At 42.8% G+C, this 9,502-nt stretch overlaps 1 protein-coding gene across 1 annotated transcript in view; it reads right to left on the bottom strand.

Moving 5' to 3' along the window:
* LOC139748123 (tetraspanin-9-like) overlaps positions 1-1,292 on the bottom strand; it is a 177,030-nt gene extending 175,738 nt beyond the window's left edge. The window contains exon 1 of the mRNA XM_071660788.1: positions 1,155-1,292. The gene's annotated coding sequence lies outside the window, so the exon portion shown is untranslated. The remainder of the gene's footprint in view (positions 1-1,154) is intronic.
* Between the last annotated feature and the right edge of the window lie 8,210 nt (positions 1,293-9,502).

Genomic DNA, 9,502 nt, shown 5'->3' on the forward strand with positions numbered 1-9,502 from the left:
TCTGTACTTCACTACCTGAGTCAACCAAACCACAGCTCCACACTAACTCACGCCTCACCTGTGCTCACGTCATCTGTGCTCACGTCATCTGTGCTCGCGTCATCTGTGCTCGCGTCATCTGTGTTCACGTCATATGTGTTCACGTCATCTGTGTTCACGTCATCTGTACTCACGTCATCTGTACACACGTCATCTGTGTTCACTTCATCTGTGCTCACGTCATCTGTGCTCACGTCATCTGTGCTCACGTAATCTATACCCACGTCATCTGTGTTCACGTCATCTGTGTTCACGTCATCTGTGCTTACGTCATCTGTACACACGTCATCTGTGTTCACGTCATCTGTGTTCACGTCATCTGTGTTCACGCCATCTGTGCTCACGTCATCTGTGTTCACGTCATCTGTGTTCACGTCATCTGTGCTCACGTCATCTGTGTTCACGTCATCTGTGTTCACGGCATCTGTGTTCACGCCATCTGTGCTCACGTCATATGTGTTCACGTCATCTGTGTTCACGTCATCTGTGTTCACGTCATCTGTGTTCACGCCATCTGTGTTCACGTCATCTGTGTTCACGTCATCTGTGTTCACGTCATCTGTGTTCACGCCATCTGTGCTCACGTCATATGTGTTCACGTCATCTGTGTTCACGTCATCTGTGTTCACGTCATATGTGTTCACGTCATCTATGTTCACGTCATCTGTGTTCACGTCATCTACAGCGAGACGAAGATGATAATTTCGTAAGTAAACACACGTCTATAGTTCACTGGTCTGTGGGATATTAAAGTTTCTAATTACACTAAACTACCAGGGTAATTAAGCCACAGTAATGAATTACCATAAAACACTATGGTATTTAAATATAGTCTTTCATTACTATCAAACAATGTATGATATCTTGACCCATATTTTTTCTCCACCTCCGGATGGTCAGAGGTCATGTGGCTCCTTGTCACATACGTGTTTCATGGGTCATCTCCTTTCTCACAGCAGACGGTCAGGTGGGGTCAGGTCATCTCCTCCGCCCGTGACCCCACAGTACACAGAACACTGCCTTATTTACCATTAAATACCCGAACCATCGTCTTCCTCACCCAACCACGAGACAGCTGGAGGAAGGTAAACAAAAGGAGGTGTGTATTGCCTTACCTTCACGTGAGTGCGATGGCACGTGCGTGTGTGCGTGCAGCGATGGTGTGTGGGGGGGTGTGAACACGTGTCGTGGGGAGGTAAACCTTCACTCCATCTGCCACTGCAGCCACCGACCAACTGTTGCACACATGTGAGTGAGGGAGAGACCTGAGTGTCGTCCTCCACCTCCTCCTCCTCGCACAGCCAGTGCCTCACACTTCCTCACTACGTTTCGTCCAGTTTGTTTCATTTTCGCCTGGGTCGCGCCGCTCCCCCGTCCAGTGTCGCACACACAATTTTCCCTACACCGTGCGCACCTTCCCTCATCTTCTACGTCGGTATTGTAATGAAAACGTCACGTACCTGTAGGGCCACTGCTTGTTTTCTTCGAGAGAAAACTAGTGTCTTCCCATCTTCTCCGTGTCTTTTGCATCTACTATCGTCGGGCCAACTTAAGCCTCACCTCATTTTCTACCTTGGGATTTAAAACAAGTCCCTAAACACGTAAGGAATTTGATTTATACAGTTGATGATTCATACAGACGACCAGTTACCCACATAACGCTATAGGCTGCTCACATGACCTTCAGTGTTAGTATATATGTGGGTTGCCCAGATTTAATCTCCAGCTGTGACGTACGTCTGGCAGCACCGTTCCCTGGATATCGTACACAAATGACATGAACTTGTTTTTTGTTTTCTAGCCACTCGAATTTAATCCATGTGTTGTTGTGTCACATATAAACATCTTCACTACTATAAACGGGATGTGATAATGTTGATTATTGAACTTATTCTAAATGACAGTCACAACATAAATGTGTACGGGGTGTATACAGTCGTAACCCAACCACGTAAGGATGATTTTCAGGCACGCGCCCCGTGTTAATTCTTCCTTATCAATATGGTTTGGTGTGTAAACAACGAGACGCGCCTCAGTCTATTAACGAACCCGTAACGCATGTATTAAAGACCGACTGGGTATGACATGGAGGTAGGGACACAGTCGTCTGCTGTGGGTGTGTGGTGGCGGGACAACACACACACACACACACACACACACACAGTGTTGGCCCCAGGTGGTGAGGGAGGATGCGCTACCCCTACGAGGAGAGAATGAGAGTTAATGACTGAACCACCGGGTGTACTACAGTGTCTGGGAACCATTAGAGTTAAGCTGTAGTTCACTGAACCAGCGACTTGCCCACACTATCTGTATTGGTCGTACAGGAGTTAGAGTACTGTATTGGTCGTACAGGAGTTAGTGTACTGTATTGGTCGTACAGGAGTTAGTGTACTGTATTGGTCGTACAGGAGTTAGTGTGCTGTATTGGTCGTAAAGGAGTTAGTGTACTGTATTGGTCGTACAGGAGTTAGTGTGCTGTATTGGTCGTACAGGAGTTAGTGTACTGTATTGGTCGTACAGGAGTTAGAGTACTGTATTGGTCGTACAGGAGTTAGTGTACTGTAATGTAACAGGAGCTAGTGTACTGTATTGGTCGTACAGAGTTAGTGTACTGTATTGGTCGTACAGGAGTTAGTGTACTGTATTGGTCGTACAGGAGTTAGTGTACTGTATTGGTCGTACAGGAGTTAGTGTACTGTATTGGTCGTACAGGAGTTAGTGTACTGTATTGGTCGTACAGGAGTTAGTGTACTGTATTGGTCGTACAGGAGTTAGTGTACTGTATTGGTCGTACAGGAGTTAGTGTACTGTATTGGTCGTACAGGAGTTAGTGTACTGTATTGGTATTGTTGCCATAACTTGTGGCGAGCTCTCGTCGTACACAACTAGAATAACTACTCAGTTGTCTAACGAGCTGTACATGGTTAGTCAGAGGCGAGTGTTTAGGTGACCATAAGAAATACATTCATAAATTTATGAAGAACTTTTTATGGATATAAATGAACTTTCTGTTCTGAATGGCATTGTGAGGTTGAGGGTTTGTCTGAAGAACATAATGGCAGAACTTTGAACATGCTAGGCTGTGAACACACTAGGCAGTGAACACACTAGGCAGTGAACACACTAGGCTGTGAACACACTAGGCAGTGAACACACTAGGCTGTGAACACACTAGGTTGTGAACACACTAGGCAGTGAACACACTAGGTTGTGAACACACTAGGCTGTGAACACACTAGGCTGTGAACACACTAGGCTGTGAACACACTAGGTTGTGAACACACTAGGCAGTGAACACACTAGGTTGTGAACACACTAGGCAGTGAACACACTAGGCAGTAAACACACTAGGTTGTGAACACACTAGGCAGTGAACACACTAGGCAGTAAACACACTAGGCTGTGAACACACTAGGCTGTGAACAAGCACTTCAAAACCCATCACTAAAACAATAAGACTTTTTTTTATAATGTTTCAATATTGGGTTGTAGGTGAACAGAGACAGATGGTCTGGTGTTCAACCATGAACGTATGTGAGTCCAATGTATATTTCTCATACTTTGTTGGATGTTTGATTTATAAAGTTTGTAGAGGTATGAGCATAGCTACATCTCACACACCATCGTGTATTGCCCAGATTATTATCTATGACGAGTCGTTTATCTGATGACAAAAGCAAAAATGATGAGAGTAAATGATAATAATAATGATAAGTGATGATAATAACCCGTAAGTTATTGACGAAAGAAACCATTACAGAATTCTCATTAATTGTAAAAATCTTCATCAGAATACATTGCATTATGATAACCTGGTGTTCTGTTGAACTTTTTGTATACTGAACTATGCTTCAGTTCAGTCTATTAGATAATTAGTTATGAATATAAAAATGATTTCTGTACTTTTATCTAAGCTTTAGAATCCATCAACATTGTTTACTGTTTTTGAATTTGTAAAACTCCACTATAGAAATGATCCAAGTCAATGTATATGTACCTATATAGAAGAAATGAAAGATCTTCAACAATATTTACGTGTTACTTGAAATGCACTTTTTTAAGTCAGAGAATCAATCATTCAAAATACGGGATGACATTGTGACACATGTAAAAAAGGTACATGGGGCAAAAATGGTTTATATATGTGTCAGAAATGGATTGAGGAAGTGGGACGAGGAGACAAAGGAGACGAGAATAGGGAGCGAAAGAAGTACTTTCAAGTTATTGGGAACTGAACATACCAAATGGCGGAAAATGCGCGAGGATTACAGACAACTGTAGCTATGTAGGGTACAGTGGCGTGAACAAGGGCATGTGAGGTGGTTGAGGAAAACCATGAGAAGGTCTGCAGTCGTTAGTTGTGGATAAGGTACAGTGGTGTGGGTGAATTATGAATACGAGGTAGAGAATGAATGGGAGCAAATGAGGCCATTTTTCGTCTGTTGCTGTAATTTTTCATTCACTTCTTTTTCTGCTTCTACACACACCTCCCCCAGCCGCCCCACCTGGCATCCGGTCAACGGAGTTCACTACATCAAAGCCTCGTTCCTCATTCACGTTATGAAGCCTCGTACTTACACTTATCTTCACCTCTCACTACCACGTATAACTTTACACTTTACTAATATCATAGACTCAGGCCCAGCAGCTTCTCTGCCCAAAGTGGCATCTGTATGAGTACTTACGTGTGTGTGTGTGTGTGTGTGTGTGTGTGTGTGTGTACAGGTTTGTTAGCGTTTGTTTACTTACGTGTGTGTGTACATGTACGTCTGTGTGTACGAGATAGTGGAGACACGTAGTCAGAGTGGAGGACCAATGAACACATCGTCCAGAGGTGACGTGTGCACGCCTGATTGGCGGTCTGACAACCCTCGTCTCGTCCCTATTGGTGTATAACCTCTCATGATTGAGGTCAGGTCAACACCAGGAAAACCAGGGAATGACCCAGGACGACAGTTAAAGTACAACCCCTGGGATCACTTACGTGTTGTGGAGTAATGAAACCTGGGATCACTTACGTGTTGTGGAGTTTATAACACCTGGGATCACTTACGTGTTGTGGAGTTTATAACACCTGGGATCACTTACGTGTTGTGGAGTTATGAACCCTGGGATCACTTACGTGTTGTGGAGTTTATAACACCTGGGATCACTTACGTGTTGTGGAGCTTATAACAGAAGAGATTTGATCCTTCATACTGATTCCTGTAAACTCTTTTTTTTTCTTTCAAACTATTCGCCATTTCCCGCATTAGCGAGGTAGCGTTAAGAACAGAGGACTGAGCCTTTGAGGGACTACCCTCACCTGGCCCAATTCTCTGTTCCTTCTTTTGGAAAAAAAAAAAAAAAAAAAAAAAAACGAGAGGGGAGGATTTCCAGCCCCCCGCTCCCTCCCCTTTTAGTCGCCTTCTACGACACGCAGGGAATACGTGGGAAGTATTCTTGCTCCCCTATCCCCTGTAAACTCGTCCAGGCCAATATCTTTTACGTTCCAGCAATACATCGTCCTGGAACACTGGCTTCTTTAGGTCTCAGCTCTGCCAGAGTGACACACTGCGTGAAGGTATTGTGATCAACGTAAACATGAGGCAAAATCCCACCAAACTACCTTTAAAACTTCGTCTTAGGTTATCAATACTACCATTAACAACCACTCGTCTGAAAATCTCATTTCCAAAGGCTTCATCTCACTCAAAGTACCACATGAATCTTGTATACCTGCGATAGACGTAATGTTGAGTAAGGTGGAACCATTGCAACGAGCTGCTCTCAGCAGGTTTTAAAGATGGATTGTACGAGTTAATTTCTTATTGTTGTGTGGATCGTAATGTGTTCAAGTAAAAGACGACAAGAAACTTTCATTTTCGGCTGTTTGGAGCAAAAATGGTTTGACTTTTTGACCTTTTTTTGACCTATAACGTCAGGGTCATGTATCATGTAACCTATATATATTATGCTTCAGATTTCTGGTTAAAATCTATCTAATAGTTAAGCTCTGAGAGCTTTGGAAGGAATTGACCTTATTTGACCTTGACCCAGGTGTCATGTAATGCACGAACAATGTAGACTTTAAGTTTTAATCATATCCATCCAGCAGTCTCGTGCATCTTACCATCAGAAGAAGAATTGTCAAATTGACAGGCAAATGACCTGATCTACTTTTTGACCTTTGACCCATTTCTGTAGGTCGCTTAGTACGTGTGCCAAATTTGACTCCTGTATATCAACAAATTACAATCGTTGAAAATATGGGAAAGAGAAAGTAAATAAGGATGCAATCACAATGGGTTGCACTTGTGTGTGCAAAGTGCAATGAGTTTATGATATACCTTGTGCCAAGTGTGACGACAGAATGGTTCCTCGAAGTCCTTCTCACAGCTTTTTGAATCTTGTAGAGTCATTGAAGATTGCCTGTCCTCTTCTTGTTTGTATTATCACAGTCAGTTATAGTGAAAGACTTCAGAACATTTCAGACACTTCATGTTAACAAGAAAACCTCTGCTGAATACATGATGTCTTCTAACAGGAACATGTTTTCTGGTGCTGTCGATGTAGTACCCCACACAGTGATCAGTAGGTCTCCAGCCAGCCATAGTCCAGCCATTCCCAGCTGGTCTGATGAATCAGTTTGTTTCTGGAGACAACGTATGAGTTGCTGGTCGTTGGGTGTGTAGCATTAGGGAGTCCATGTTCGGTGGTAAAGTTGTGTCTGTTTTGTAACACTTTCGTAATGTGTCGTCTCTTCCATCATTCACAGAAGAGGGACATCTGGTTTACCATAAAGTTCACACACAACCTTATCCTCACACTTTGCCATGTAGATCTCCACAATGTTCCAATGTTTCCCCGATGCTCCGAAGCCGCTCATAGTACAACGTGCATCCCATCATCAACGTATCTGCCTTGATTTTTTCTTTCCCCTTAAAAGCAATGACCGAATCACATCCAATGAAAACAATGGAGATCTACCAATGCTTCACATTGTCTTCCACCTCCTCAGGCCCTAGATGATAAGTGTGACCAAGGACCTTTGTGTATAAATAGGTGAGCATTGATTTGCTGTAAAGGATCACACGTACACATCATTCATCACTCCAGAAACAAGGGATAACACGAACACATCATTCATCACTCCAGAAACTGATCCTTCAGCAACAGTTGTCGCCTCAGTGATGACGTCCCGAAGTCCTCCATCTTGAAAATGTTTTCCTAAAGCAGCCACGAATGACGTGGTTGTGAGAAACAACTTCCCAAGACGAAGACCAAGTCAATGGTGCATCTCTGGGTCTTTCCACCGGGTCTGCTGGGCTTTGGGTTAGATAGCCTGATCGAAGACCACAACCATGGACGGTGGCTGAAGTAGATCTGCGATAGCCATACTCCACTTGAGTAACGTGATGACAGTGGCCATACCTGCAGGACTGGCATCAATTATTGGGAGACACTTCGTGACCAATTGTGGCTGAACGTGTGTACACTCCAGTCCACCCTGGCGCATGGTCCTCTAACCATCCTCCTCCAGCTGTGCCAGTACATCCGCCATGGTCTCGAGCCGTCCAGCTGTAATGTCTTCTGAGTTCCAACTTATTTCCCCACCCAGATACACTTGGATACTTCCCTCACGAAGCTCGGGGTGTTCTTTTCCTTGATCTATGTCGTCTGCTGTCATTCGTCTGTACAATTATACCATTGATGTTGTGTGTTGTTCAACGTCCTGGCAACATCTCTTCACCATAATCGTTATTGTCAATAAACCAGGATCGTAAAGACCTTTTCCTATGTACCTTCAGAACTGCCCACTTCAGTGAGACTTCGCTGTTCAGCTGGAGTTGTATAATATTGCAAGCTGGTCGCGTGTGATTCTAAACTGCCAAATGAACTCAACAGTCCAATCTGTTTCGATGAACCAGTCCAGCGTGTCACTATCATTTCTAATGGTGTTTGCATTTTACCCTTCGAAGCAAAGTACATAAGGTCTTGGGTCAACGAGTGCAACTTCCTTCTGGATTCTTCTGATGTCTTGATAAATGTGTCCGAAGCAATTTCATCACTACACCTGTTCACCACATCTAACTACAATGTTAAAGAGACAACATGGAATAGCTTTTGCACTGATAGATTCGTCTGTAACAGAAGTTCTCCAGTAGTGACTTGGTCTCTTGACGTACGCATCTGACCATTTGAGATGCTGCTGCTGTTGCTGCCACATACAAAGCTCTGGTATATTCATGATGTAATCATGCTACATGATTTTCCACAGCAGGAAGATCAGTGTCACTTGTTTCTGTTGAACTTGTGTCGGTTCTTGAACTCGAAGGTGGCAGCATAACCCTTCAAATTTTGCCGACACCAATACACAACCTCGTCTTGGAGGCCACACATAGAGTATTCGAGGATGTTTTCTTCTAAGCCATCTTTTTTGAGTTGAACGTCAGAGTAGGTGAACCACGATAGGTGTTCCTTATTCTTAGTATTTTCTACGAAATGTTTGGTGAGAGTTTCCATGTGTGATGACACTTGACCTTCAATGATGAGGGGTTCAACAGCTGTTTCACAAACATCAGAATTGGAATATTTATAAAATTCAGTATTGTCCAACTTAGCAACATCAACATCTTCCCTAATGCAATGTGTGTACCAGGGTCGGAGTAATTGTAATTCATTTAAAATGTAATCAATTACAGAAATATTGTAATTGTGATTGAAGATAAAATTTAAGTAAATGATTGTAATTGTAATTAATTAACCAAGTAATTGTAATTGATTGACTAAGCAACTGAGATTAATTGACCAAGTAATTGTAATCAATTGACCAAGCAATTGTAATTAATCAACCAAGTAATTGTAATTGAATGACCAAGCAATCGTAATTAATTGACCAAGTAATTGTAATTGATTGTCCAAGCAATTGTAATTAACTGACCAAGTAATTGTAATTGAATGACCAAGCAATCGTAATTAATTGACCAAGTAATTGTAATTTAATTGTAATTGCAAAAAGGGGAGGAAGGTGTTACTTTTAAAGTACCAGCAGAAGTGATAGTGGTGGTGCTCACAAGCCATACTTTTCTATCATCAACCATTTAACTCCATCCTATTGACCCCTTGACCCAACCCAAACTAAAGCTATCAGTCCGATGATAACACAAACATAATACGAACTCAAACCCCCAGTAGAGGTGAGTGATGTTATTGTGAGAGCAAACGAGGAAGACAGTCATGCCAGTGGTGGAGATTTCTACCATCAAGGAACTTTTGATTGTCCTCGAACCTTTCCATGGAGTCATGGAAGATGTGGAGGGGAAAAAGTAAGTGACCATTTCTGCTAACGAACCAGCGATTCAGGGACTTAAACACTCACTGGAGAATCTAATTCATAATCATAACACCCGATTACAATACTATGAACAACTGGCTCAAGTTATATAGGACTCTAAAGAAAAGGTTGGATCCATACATG

This window comes from Panulirus ornatus, chromosome 72, assembly GCF_036320965.1.
Source record: "Panulirus ornatus isolate Po-2019 chromosome 72, ASM3632096v1, whole genome shotgun sequence".
Classification (NCBI taxonomy): domain Eukaryota; kingdom Metazoa; phylum Arthropoda; class Malacostraca; order Decapoda; family Palinuridae; genus Panulirus; species Panulirus ornatus.